Source organism: Electrona antarctica, assembly GCF_951216825.1.
Source record: "Electrona antarctica genome assembly, chromosome: 6".
In the NCBI taxonomy this organism is placed as follows: Eukaryota; Metazoa; Chordata; class Actinopteri; order Myctophiformes; family Myctophidae; genus Electrona; species Electrona antarctica.
This window is the reverse complement of record NC_136811.1, coordinates 26,973,560-26,986,475: the sequence shown is the minus strand read 5'-3', so window position 1 is coordinate 26,986,475 and position 12,916 is coordinate 26,973,560.

The following is a 12,916-nucleotide window of genomic DNA, read 5'->3' as shown; positions in this document are numbered from 1 at the left end:
ATGCGTATGCGTGCGTGTGCGTGTGCATGTGCGTGTGCATGTGCATGTGTGCGCGCGTGTGTGTGACTCAGCTGCTTACGATAGGAGCCTGTAAGAAAATGCCTCCCCTTGATTTCATCTCTCTCCTTAATGCTCTCTCCTCTCGTCTCCTCTCGTCTCCCTCATATACCCTTTCCCTTTTTCATTCTCTCTTTTCCTTTTTCTTTCTCACGCTCTCTTGCACTCCCTCCCTCTTTCTCTCTTGACATTATCCATGAACGTCAAACCATTCGTTTTTCCAAATGTTACTTGCTTGTCGTCATTGAATCTCAGACTGTAGCCACCCAAGCACGCGGGTCGGTCAGTTTGTCTCCCTCCCAACAGGCAATGTGTTGAACAAAATGTGCATAACACATTCAAGCCTCACATTCATGAGGTTCACTCATGAATGTTTCATTGTGATCTTATACGTGTACATTAGCACCGGCTCAGCCTCGAGCGTGTGTACACAGAAAAAGTTGAGGTGTTAGTACAACTCTGACAGAACTCAACAGAACTTCCATCTGTTTCTCTTTCACTCCTTGTCCTTTTCACTTCAAATTCATAAAAATAACCATACAATGGTTGTATTACAACCATATATCAACAAATCACCGCATTCCTTCTGACGTTGCCTCTCTCTTTTTCTCTCTCTTTCACTCACACATTCTAGATGTCTTCCCGAGGACAGTGTGCAACAGAAAGGATATGTCTGCACACCGTTTTGAAAGCTCCCAAAAACAGACAAACAAGAGCAGCCCTGCCTGAGGACCAGAAGTCCCAAATGATTTCCTTCTGATCCAAAGTGGATGAGCAGTAGACGTTTTGCTTTCCCACGCAGGAGATTCATGTTCCAATCCAGGTACCGTAATTGCATTCTGTGAGAACAAGCTATCCTACCCCCCCCCCCCCCCCCCCCCAATTGTCCCACAAATGTTGACTTGTCCCACAGTTTGCACTTTGGAAAAGATCCCAGCGAATACATTGTAATCTTCTGCATTAGCGAGTGGTTGAAAATGAACTCTAAGCAAATACACAGTGAATTCACTATGAATCACGCTCGAGTCATTGAGGTAAGCCTCTCTCCTCTGACTCTTTTTCTCTCATGTGTACGTCAGTCTGTCTCTCTTTTACCCCCAGGGGTTGATGGTTGCCAAGAAACAATTAGCGAGTCTCTATGCTGGTTTGAATGCCTATTTCAACATCAGTTCTTGTGGTCCAGGCTCAGAACTGACTTCTTCTAATGTTTAACTCCAGCCACCAATGTGTATATGAGTCAGGTTCTGTCAGCCATTTATCCTGGTGTTAAACAGACATTGAAGGCCCATGAATCTTTTCTTCCTCACGGTTTCATAAACCTTTTTCTTTTCTTTTTTTTTAGCCTGGGACCCTGGGGATCTGGGAACAAGGCTCGTTAAAATGTGACTTAAAATACCGGGACTCAGCAGAACAATGTATGTGATCCATTTTGAAGTAAGGGAAACTAGGTGACATTTAGCTGGAGTAATTAGTACACTGATCCTATGCTGTGTATTCGTGCCCTGATACCATCTCATTGCATCCTGTGCTGTTTTCTAGTGGCTGACACTGACACAGTCCAGTGTCACTGACTGACAGTGGGCTGACTGTCTGATGTGTCCACCACTTTGGTCCAAAAGAACATATCGTCACTTTCGGGCAGAAATCTCATATTTCCTTTCAACTTTGTATGCTTTTTCGTCACTTCATGCCCTACTTTGTCTTACAAGAGTGTCAAGCTAAAGCCGTTTCTGAAAAAGTCTCGAAAAAATAATGGTTTTAGCTTTCCACCCGAAAGCGACATTGAAAACGTCTGGCAGGATTGCCATGGAATTTGTGGTTCACCTTCCATGCTTCCCAGAGGATGCTCTTTCATGCTGATCCTCCTGATTTTGGGGGACTTCACTGCCTTTCCTCTAGTGCCACCCTTTGGCCAACACTCCCATTGCACACACAATACCGTCTCTAATGGCCAGAGTGCATTCAGGCTGCCTGGAGGATGAACCCTGGCCATTTGAGTGATCCTATGATGTCATCTTTACCCACATCTTATAATGTAATGGATTTGGTAGACTGCAGGTTCTAAAACGGTTAGTCCCAATCTTTGATTCTGATTGGCTGGTTTCCTTTTAGAACACGTACTAAATGCGACTGTAATCTACACTGGCTTAAATCAGTTCATATAAATCCCAGGTGTGTTATTTTCTTCCAGTGTATCGGTAGCTGAAAGGGGATTTCCTTACACACCCTGGCTGTGCAGGGCTTCTAAGCACTGCCCCCGCGCATAGCATGTTGACTAGAAGTGAATATACTATGAATCACGCCCGAGCCAAAGAGGCAGTCAGAGGCTTTCAGCCTTTATAAAATACAAGGTAACTTGAGACCTCTCGTGGCTTATAGCTTTAATGAACTATACTAATTATGGTTAGCCATTGTCTTTCCTCTAGCGCCGCCCTCTGGCCAAATGCCCAGAAGGAGGGAAGGAGCAGTGTGTAAGGGCTGCTAGAAGGGTTTTAGACTAGTCTTGCCAATCTACTTCCACACTTTGTGAGCTTGTAGATCAGTTATTTGAACTACTTTAAAATCTTGTGTACAGGGTTTGAGGAGGTCAGATCAACATGTGTTATGACCTGGCTCTTGGGCCATAACAAAGGAGGAAGACACACAGCTGTTTAAAAGTGCACAAAACAATATTTATTTACAATATAAACAAACATATGATTCAAACAATACTAATGTACTAAGTGGGGTGTGTTAATCAGTAGATCAGTAGTGTAAGTGAGTGGATGTGTGGTGAGTGTAGTGTGGGGTGTTGACTGGTGCAAACACATGCTGCTGCTCTCATGGAAGGAGAGAGAGTGAGGCCAGCCAACTCCCAGCTCTTTATAGAGCACACTGACCAGGTGCTCCCAATGCACTGATTGGCAATTCCTCAGGACCTGTGGGAAGCAAAGACCTAGGCCTACAGGAATACACACAGGCCCTAGTAGGCCAACTACAGGGGCTGTGACACCCTCCCCCTACAAAACGAGGACCCTTAAGGGACCGAGATAAACTAGCAGGCAAAATACTCAAAATATAAACATAATAGAAAACACTGATAACTCACAACTCATTACCCCAATAACCCAAATACCAAGTCAATTGTTTTTAGAGAGAAGGTGTGACAATACATTTGCCTCAAACTTTGGTCTAACCAATTCCATCCCAGCATACCAGGCCTTTCCTCAGCAACCAAGATTAAACCTAGGATTCGTGGAGCATTTAAGAGGAGACGGACGGGGACCAAAAGCCAGATTACACAGAAAAGACCAGGATATGAGACAACACAGATCACATTGTCCGTGGCAGTATCTGGCTGAGGGGCAGGTAACCCTGTCAGCTCTAGCCCTAATGCACAACAGCACCAGCTTGTTTGGAGCTCCACCTCTCAGAGGCGGAAGGCGAGCCGAGACTATCGTCCCCCCCAGCATATAAACCTACCACATTGTGGCATGATGTTTCACCATCTAAAGCTGCCAGCAGCTTTGACACGCCCACAAGGCAAACAGAGACATTACACATTTTAACTAGAAAAAGTGCCCTTCCGGGCACAGGTCTCCACCAGGAGGATAGGACTGTGTGAGATGTTTGGCAAAATGTTTAGGAGTAATATAAACATGTTTGTTTGTTTGTTTGTTTTTTGCAACAATGTTCTTTTGTTGAGGAAATGCAGAGCCAGATCACTCATAGCATCTCTGAGGATAGAATTCTGGATGAGCAGGACATGTGCAGCATTTTGAACAAAACGGGCCACTCCTGAAAACTTTGGAAGGCAATGTTAGCCAATCAGTGTAGAATCTGAGAAATCCAACAGACTGTCTTGTTCACATGACTACAGAGATCATGTGTACCAATTTGCGTGAGATTTGGATGAAATCTGTGCAACTAACATAAGCAATGTGTTTTGCAGAAATCGGCCTCATGGTGGCGCTATAACCGGTAGATGTGGAGGGATGCAGAGACAATGTTTTTCCATGGCCTCTAGGGAGTGCGCATACATAAGTTGTATACAGATCGATGCAGTTATAGCTAAAAACAGGAATTGGCCTGTTATAGCACCACCATGAGGCTGATTTGGAAAAGAATGAGTGGCATGTCGTCCTCGGCCTAGTGGAAATGTGCGTGTATAATTTCACGGAAATTGCACACTGTTTGTGATTTGCGACATTTTGTTCGAAACGGACCAATCATGTGAGCTTTGGAAGCCAATCTTAGCCAATCAGGATGGAAGATGGGAAATGGTGCAGATCCGTGTTGATCACATGACTATGAAGATAGTGTATACCGAATTGTGTGATGTATGGATAAAATGTGTACGAGTAATGTACAGAAATGTGTTTTGCCTAAATCGGCCTCATGGTGGCGCTATAACAGGCCATTGAAGAATATTTGGGGCAGAGGTTCGTTGTTGGCATCCAGGGAGTGTGTGTGCAAAGTTTGGCATGGATCGGGCCAACGGTGGCAGAGATTAGCTGGTAACGGACGGACGGAAGGAAGGAAGGACGGACACACACACACACACACGGACGGAGTGCAAAACATACTCTCTCCCCATGCCTTCGGCCTGGTGGAGACAACAATCAGCAACACAAAAGTGCTATATAGTCAATTCATCATTTATTATTTTTAAGGATGGGAATCTGCACAAACCATACACCTGCCAAACCAACTTAACCAAACCAATGTAACCAACGTACCAGACATAGTTTTTTAAGATAACTATAAAACACCAAGACAAACTCCAAAATTAATTTCAGCTCAACCAATTCGATCTGCATCCAGCACACCAGGCCTTCTATCAGCAACTAAGATTACCGGTATTCTTGAAGCATTTAAGAATAGAGGAACAGGGACATAGGTAGATACAAGACAGAAACAGGCCAGACTTGAAAATGACAAAACACAGTTCACGTTGTCCAACATTACATTTTCTGATCTCAACATTTTCTGATCCAATATATAAAATCCAGTCATTCAGGACCCTTTAATAAGGCCAACCTGAATACAACAGCGGGTGGAGGCTCCTCCCAGTTCACCGGGAGTGTGCGCACAAAGCCCCACACCTATCCATCCAGCATTGCCCTTCACCAAACCCCCCTCCCCAACCAACCCATATGTCAGAAGAACAGGGGAAACGAACACTGTCTCCCAGCCATTCTGGCCTGACGAGACAAGTCGCAAACTTTACAGGATAAAACCAAAATCTACACCTCCCAACCATCTACAGCCTGACAGATACAACACTGTCTCCCAGCTGCACCAGCCTGGTGAAGACTACTCCTGCCATTACCAATTTTAAACAGCTCCCACACATGAAGCTCACAAGATATGTACGGACAACAAAATGCTGCCCAACCAATTCAGACAACTATGAGGACAAAACTATGAGGACAAGTGAATTTACAATTCACAATTACAATTGACAATTAATCAACACAAAAACTAACAAAAAATGCTCTCTCCAACCCTGCAAAGCTAGATATGACAGGCATGCCTACAGGTGCGGTGATCCCCCTACCTCAGCTGCCTAACCAAAAACTAAACTGACTCACTTGCCCTGGTTCTCAGTAGCCCTCCTGAGTCCCCCATACCGACAAGGCATCCCAGTGGTACCACCCTGTCCCATCTTGTGTGGAACAGAATCTACAAAGACAAATCAACAAAAAACAAAAAAATACAGCGAGTCCCACAGGGGGAACCACCATTAATCCTACACAGGGGCCACCAAGCCTCAGACAAAACACACTTGTCACACCCACCCCAACTTCTAACACTATAGCCATACTCATGAAATGACCAGCACCAAACCAAATATCTTATATATAACCAAACTGAACCAACAAATACTACAACCAAACACTTTAACTACCGTGCACATCCTCCTAACACCAAATACTATGACTAATTTGACAATCTACAAGTTGAAACAAAACAGGAAGTTAGTTACTTTACCTGTTAACAAAGTCATGCCAATCCGAGTTCAAATCACAAGCCCCCATGTTATGACCTGGCTCTTGGGCCATAACAAAGGAGGAAGACACACGGCTGTTTAAAAGTGCACAAAACAATATTTATTTACAATATAAACAAACATATGATTCAAACAATACTAATGTACTAAGTGGGGTGTGTTAATCAGTAGATCAGTAGTGTAAGTGTGTGGTGAGTGTAGTGTGGGGTGGTGAATGATGCAAACACATGCTGCTGCTATGGAAGGAGAGAGAGCGAGTGAGGCCATGCAGCCAACTCCCAGCCCTTTATAGAGCACACTGGCCAGGTGCTCCCAATGCACTGATTGGCAATTCCTCAGGACCTGTGGGAAGCAAAGACCTAGGCCTACAGGAATACACACAGGCCCTAGTAGGCCAACTACAGGGGCTGTGACACATGTCAGAACAGGTCAGCTCCATATATGGAGATCTAAGGGTGGCAGCGGCAGTTTCGGGCCGGGCCTTAATTTTCGGGCCTGTTGAGAACTCTAGTTTTCGCCGGCTGCCGGGCGAGGCTGCACAAATAACTTTGAGGCAGGCCCGTCTAGAGTTTAAATGGACAGGTATCAGTCAAAAGGGAGACATCGAAGAGGAAGGATCGATGGGGAAGGATCAACATATGGAATGTCAAAACAGGTTCTGACATATATCTACAGTATACTAATATTGATGGCATCATATTAGATCTCCATATGGGCTTAATTGCGACAGCAGGTTGCATTTACTATGATGTGATCCCTGATTTACTATCATCCCTGATGATGTCATAGTTATTTCACGAGACCTGGGCACAATATATAGGGGCTTTCCCCATGTATGGGGATTATGAGTGACGTGACGTGACAAAAAAACGCAAGGTTTCATAGTTAACTACGACCTATGGTCGCAATTAAACACTTCAGGGTCCAGGTCTATTTCTCTCCTGCTCCGTCTCAGTCTAGATTCACACTGTTTTCGTAGTGACCACTAAGGTGTATGAGTCAGATCCATTAAGTCTTTTCCTGTCTTCTTTGCTGTCCTTCTCTTTGTCAAGCCTAACGTTGCTGTTGGGCAGAAACCTTGTATCTTTTCCTGTTTAGTTTTTTAGATTCATACAATTCTAAAGTTGAAAGTAATAGCAATGCCCTATTTCTCATGACCATGAGATGTGTTGTGTCACTGTAGACCAGCTATTCTCACTACTTTTGAATAAACAAATAATAATTGAGAATCTTTTGAAGATAAAACAAAAAGGTCTATAATTGCATGCCCAAAATAGGACCAGGTTGGAAGTGTTGAAGTCTGTACTCTGTAGGTTTTATAAATATTTAACCAATGAAAAGTATTAAGAGATTGTGACTCACTAAATAATAACTATGCATCGGAAACATTGGAACAGAGGTTGTTTTTTACCCATTTCCTGAATACAAGATTTCCACCCGACAGCAACGATATGCATTTAAGCAAGTGTGAACTCAGTCAGACTCCCACCACGGATGTTTAATGATGACTCCAAGTATGTCGACTGCCAACAGAATATGTTACAGGCTTACAGCACAGATAAAGTTACTCCAGCACAAACTATAAGTGTAACATAGTGTGATTTCTTTCCAAAGCTGCTAAACAGTACAAATGTTATGTCTCAAATGACTTGATTTTGTATTACAGTGCAAACTGTTCCCTAACATGAAATTATACCCAGCCACTTGGGGTATCACACCACGGAGTCTCACATTTAATGATAGGAGCACTCCTCCCAATCTCCAGACAATGGCACACAAAGAAGGGAGAAGCCATACCCTTGGGCAGGCTTTTTCATGTACTAATTTACTGTCACTGTGGTCAGAATAGCTAGAGGTATCAGATTTATTGAAAGAAGGCTTGTAACACAAGACAGGAATTACTCAGCGTTACGCAACCAAGGTATGGAGGTGAAACACAGTAGTGATGCAAAGCTACCATAGAATAGTAATTGAAGACTCACCATGGAGACTATTCTCCATTCTCCCAATGTAAGCACATCTGACACCTACAATGCCGTTTGACCATGATGCCAGTAAATTACTACATAATTACCCTACCCAGGAGTATGTGTTTCCCTTTCCTCTTCAGGTATCGTTCCATATGATAGGATTCATCTCTTCAAATCTTGTATTTGGGCATTCACTCTCCTTTATCCCTGATGACTTGTATTTCGGTGGATGGCGACCTCAACTGACCTACCATGTCCTCGGCTCTGCTCTTAGCACCAAAACCCACTTGGGACATCTCATATTCTGCACTTGTCAGCAATAATACTGTGATCTCCTTTATGCAGTTCCACTGCTCTGCATCTTAAACCGTCATCTTCTTTATTCAGTTCCACCGCTCTGCATCTTAACCACATAAACCCCCAGCATTCGTATCGTGGGTAAATCTTTTAGAGATAGCAAATAGCAGATCTACAAGCTCACAATCCATCGGACTGCAACACATTGTGAGATTGTAAATCAGCTATTTTCAGCAAAGATATTTAATGTAGAGCAAGCACAGAAAAGTCACTAGTGTGGTCCCTGAGGGACTCCGGTCGACCAAGAATAGGGTTTCAGTGGTGTTGCGTGCAGAATGCGTGTGCAATATCAACAAGAGTGAACATGTTACCAACAACAATCTGTATGAGGGAACACCAAGGGTGAGCGAGAAAATAGCAACCAGGAGAATGAGAACTAGCAGGACACCAACACAACCAGGAGAATGAGAACTAGCAGGACACGAACACACGGGCACTGGTCACGAGGACATCCCACATGAACATACATGGACGGACATACTCAAGAAAGATGCCGTGGAATGTATAGACGAGCTGGCCAGATGTACTGTATAGAGAACCAGGAAGACTAGAGGGCTCGTCTGAGGACAAGAGAAGAGTAAATTTTTACGGTTTGGCAGAATCGTGAACAATCTGTCCGGGTGTTTGTGTCCGTTTGTCTGAGACAAAATCTCACAAACCACTGGACTGATCAAGCCAAGCTCCTTGTGCACATTGCCAGTAGGCCAATTCATTACCAAGGAAGTCTATTTTGTCAAAATTGTTCGGGAATATTTTACTTAGATTTTATAACAGATGTCAATTGGGTTCAGATCGTGTTGAAACGTTGTCCAAATTTGAAGTCACACATCATCACTGACACATCATAGATCAATGATTCTCAGCCTGCGGGCCGGGGCCCACTGGTGGGCCATGAGGATATCCCCCAAATAAGTGGCAAAACACTAGGATTTTAATGATAATATAACAAAATTGAATGATGAATATGAATCATCTGGAGGCTTACCAGGGTATGTTATCCCAACTCCAGACACTAAGTCGGATTTGTTTCGGTGGGGGTTGGCCTCCGCCAAGGCTGGAGCTCACTGGTGGAGCTGTTGCCCCCGCGACCCGACTACGGATAAGCGGTTGAAGATGGATGGATGGACGGAATCTGGAACTGAATTCAATATTCATTAATTCAGATTATTGTCTTTTGTCTTTTCTTTTTTTAATACGTTTTCAAATGTTACAGAAAATACCCTATTCCACCCGTCCCCCACCCAACAACCCATTATTGAACGATAAATAAATAAATAGAACATAAATAAATATTCAGAAGGATGTTTTATACATTTTAAAACCCTCTTGAGGATACAAGGGCAGTGCATGCGTGCCTGTACTGTATGTATGTATGCATGTAGGGCAGGTTTGTGTGTGTGTGTACTGTATGTGTGTGTATGTGTATGTGTGTGTGTGTGCGTGTGCGTGCGTGCGTGCTTGCGTGTGTGGTGGGGGGTCATGCTACCGTGAGGGTTCACAGGCATGTTTGTGCACTTGTGTCTGTCAGAACGTATGTGGGCTTGCTTGCTGGTATCTGTGTGTGTGTGTGTGTGTGTGTGCGTGCGTGCGTGCGTGCGTGCGTGCGTGCGGGCGGGCGTGCGTGCGTCCGTGCGGGTGGGCGGGCGGGCGGGTGGGTGTGCGTGCGCGCGCGCGGGTGGGTGCGCGTGTGTGTGTGTGCATGCGTGAGCAGCATCTTGCATAAGTGTTCACAGGAATGATTGCATGATTGTGTTTGTGTTGGTGTTGGTGTACAGTATATGAGAGTGTGGGCCTGCATGCATAAGTGGGAGCTGACATGCTTGTGCCCTTGTGTCTGGGCTTCTGTCTGAGCGTTTATGTACACGCACGCACGCACGCACACACACGCACACACACACACACACACACACACACACACACACACACACACACACACACACACACACACACACACACACACACACACACACACACACACACACACACACACACACACACACACACACACACACACAGCCTATGGTGTAGGCCAGGGCTATTTTTGTGTTGTCATGTACAGTATGAGTGGATATGGTAACTTTGTATGTGAGTGTGTATATGTGCATGACCGCGTAGCCGAATGGTGCACTGTATGTTTCTGTGTGTGTGTCTGTCTGTCTGTCTGTCTGTCTGTCTGTCTGTCTGTCTGTCTGTCTGTCTGTCTGTCTGTCTGTCTGTCTGTCTGTCTGCGTGCTTGCGTGCATGTGTGCATGTGTGCATGTGTGCGTGCCTGCATGTGTGCATGTGCATGTGTGCTGCTAGTATGTAGGTCACCACTATATTCCTGATAAGGTCTAGTCCTCTGGAGAACTGGAAGATATGAGAGCCTAAATTAGCCACTATTATGTGTGTGTCAGTGTGTGTGTCTGTGTGTGTGTGGGGGGGTGCTGTCTCCATGTATGTGTGTGTGCGCGTGTGTGTTCACGAATATGTACATGTGTGTAGATGTGCGTTAGTGCAAACGCTGCGTGCGCAACAGTGTTAACTTGCATGCTTGCACATGTGTGCAGGCAATTCCATCAGAGTGCTTGGCTTGTGTTCGTCTCTGTGCTCGGTGTGAAATTGTAGGCTATTATCAACACATTGCATTCATGGGTGTGCACAAGTTACAGTGTGTGTGTGTGTGTGTGTGTGTGTGTGTGTGTGTGTGTGTGTGTGTGTGTGTGTGTGTGTGTGTGTGTGTGTGGTGTGTAAATGAGAACATTAACATCAGACAGGCTAGTGGATTTTCCCCGACATGTCGTTGCTGGGACTGAGAGCACTCAGCCTGTCATTTTACAGCCCCCAAGGAAGATCTGAGATATAGTCGCTCAGCACGGCTATATTTTCATACTCACTTGTTCAAAAAGTGCACAAAGTACATCCAATAGAGCAGTGTGGCACACAGAGCAGTGTGGCCCTGTACACTGAAGTGTACATCCAATAGAGCAGTGTGGGTGTGGCCTGTACACTGAAGTGTACATCCAATAGAGCAGTGTGGCCCTGACTGTACACTGAAGTACATCCAATAGAGCAGTGTGGTCCTGTACACTGAAGTGTACATCCAATAGAGCAGTACGTGGCCCTGTACACTGAAGTACATCCAATAGAGCAGTGTGGTCCTGTACACTGAAGTTCATCCAATAGAGCAGTGTGGTCCTGTACACTGAAGTACATCCAATAGAGCAGTGTGGCCCTGTACACTGAAGTACATCCAATAGAGCAGTGTGGCCCTGTACACTGAAGTACATCCAATAGAGCAGTGTGGCCCTGTACACTGAAGTACATCCAATAGAGCAGTGTGGCCCTGACTGTACACTGAGGTACATCCAATAGAGCAGTGTGGCCCTGTACACTGAAGTACATCCAATAGAGCAGTGTGGCCCTGTACACTGAAGTACATCCAATAGAGCAGTGTGGCCCTGTACACTGAAGTACATCCAATAGAGCAGTGTGGCCCTGTACACTGAAGTACATCCAATAGAGCAGTGTGGCCCTGTACACTGAAGTACATCCAATAGAGCAGTGTGGCCCTGTACACTGAAGTACATCCAATAGAGCAGTGTGGCCCTGACTGTACACTGAAGTACATCCAATAGAGCAGTGTGGCCCTGTACACTGAAGTGTACATCCAATAGAGCAGTGTGGTCCTGTACACTGAAGTGTACATCCAATAGAGCAGTGTGGCCCTGTACACTGAAGTACATCCAATAGAGCAGTGTGGCCCTGACTGTACACTGAAGTACATCCAATAGAGCAGTGTGGCCCTGTACACTGAAGTGTACATCCAATAGAGCAGTGTGGCCCTGTACACTGAAGTACATCCAATAGAGCAGTGTGGTCCTGTACACTGAAGTGTACATCCAATAGAGCAAGGAGAAGTGGATATTGCAATCTATATAACAATAAACTCGGATAGAGGGCCGTCGACTGTAGTCGGAACATGCGTGTAGAGTGTACAAAAATACAACAAAATTGACCCTTTTTGGTCCAAACGAACACTGAAGATTTTACTGTATGACCGCTGATGACTGTGATCACTGTATATCGTATGATACCATGGGTTAATTTGCTCACAATATTTTCAGCTGGGTGGTAATGTAATGACACTAAAGCACAATGGTGTACAAATATTCATTAGGCTACATTGTACTAAGTATATCTTCTGCATTTGACATCGCTGCAAATCTTCTAAGACGTGGGAGAAACGTGAGTCGTAATGCGCGAAGGAGTCTATTTCAAGCTATTCCACTGTCTTTATGTCACGCGGGGACATTACCACATGCAGTCAATCTGTCAAACCAATCCAGAATTTTGCCAGAGCTTAGCCAAAAGTTATATTCAAGCTGGTGGAGATGAATGGCAATGAGACTGTATACCTTTGAAAAGCTCGCAGGCTTTGACCAAATCATACGCTGTCACTCTGTAAGCTTTAGAAGGCCTGCACTTTTCATCAAAGCTCGTGATGGCTACCTTTCACAGCACAGTCGAACACAACCTCAAAAGATCTCCTCCCTCCTTC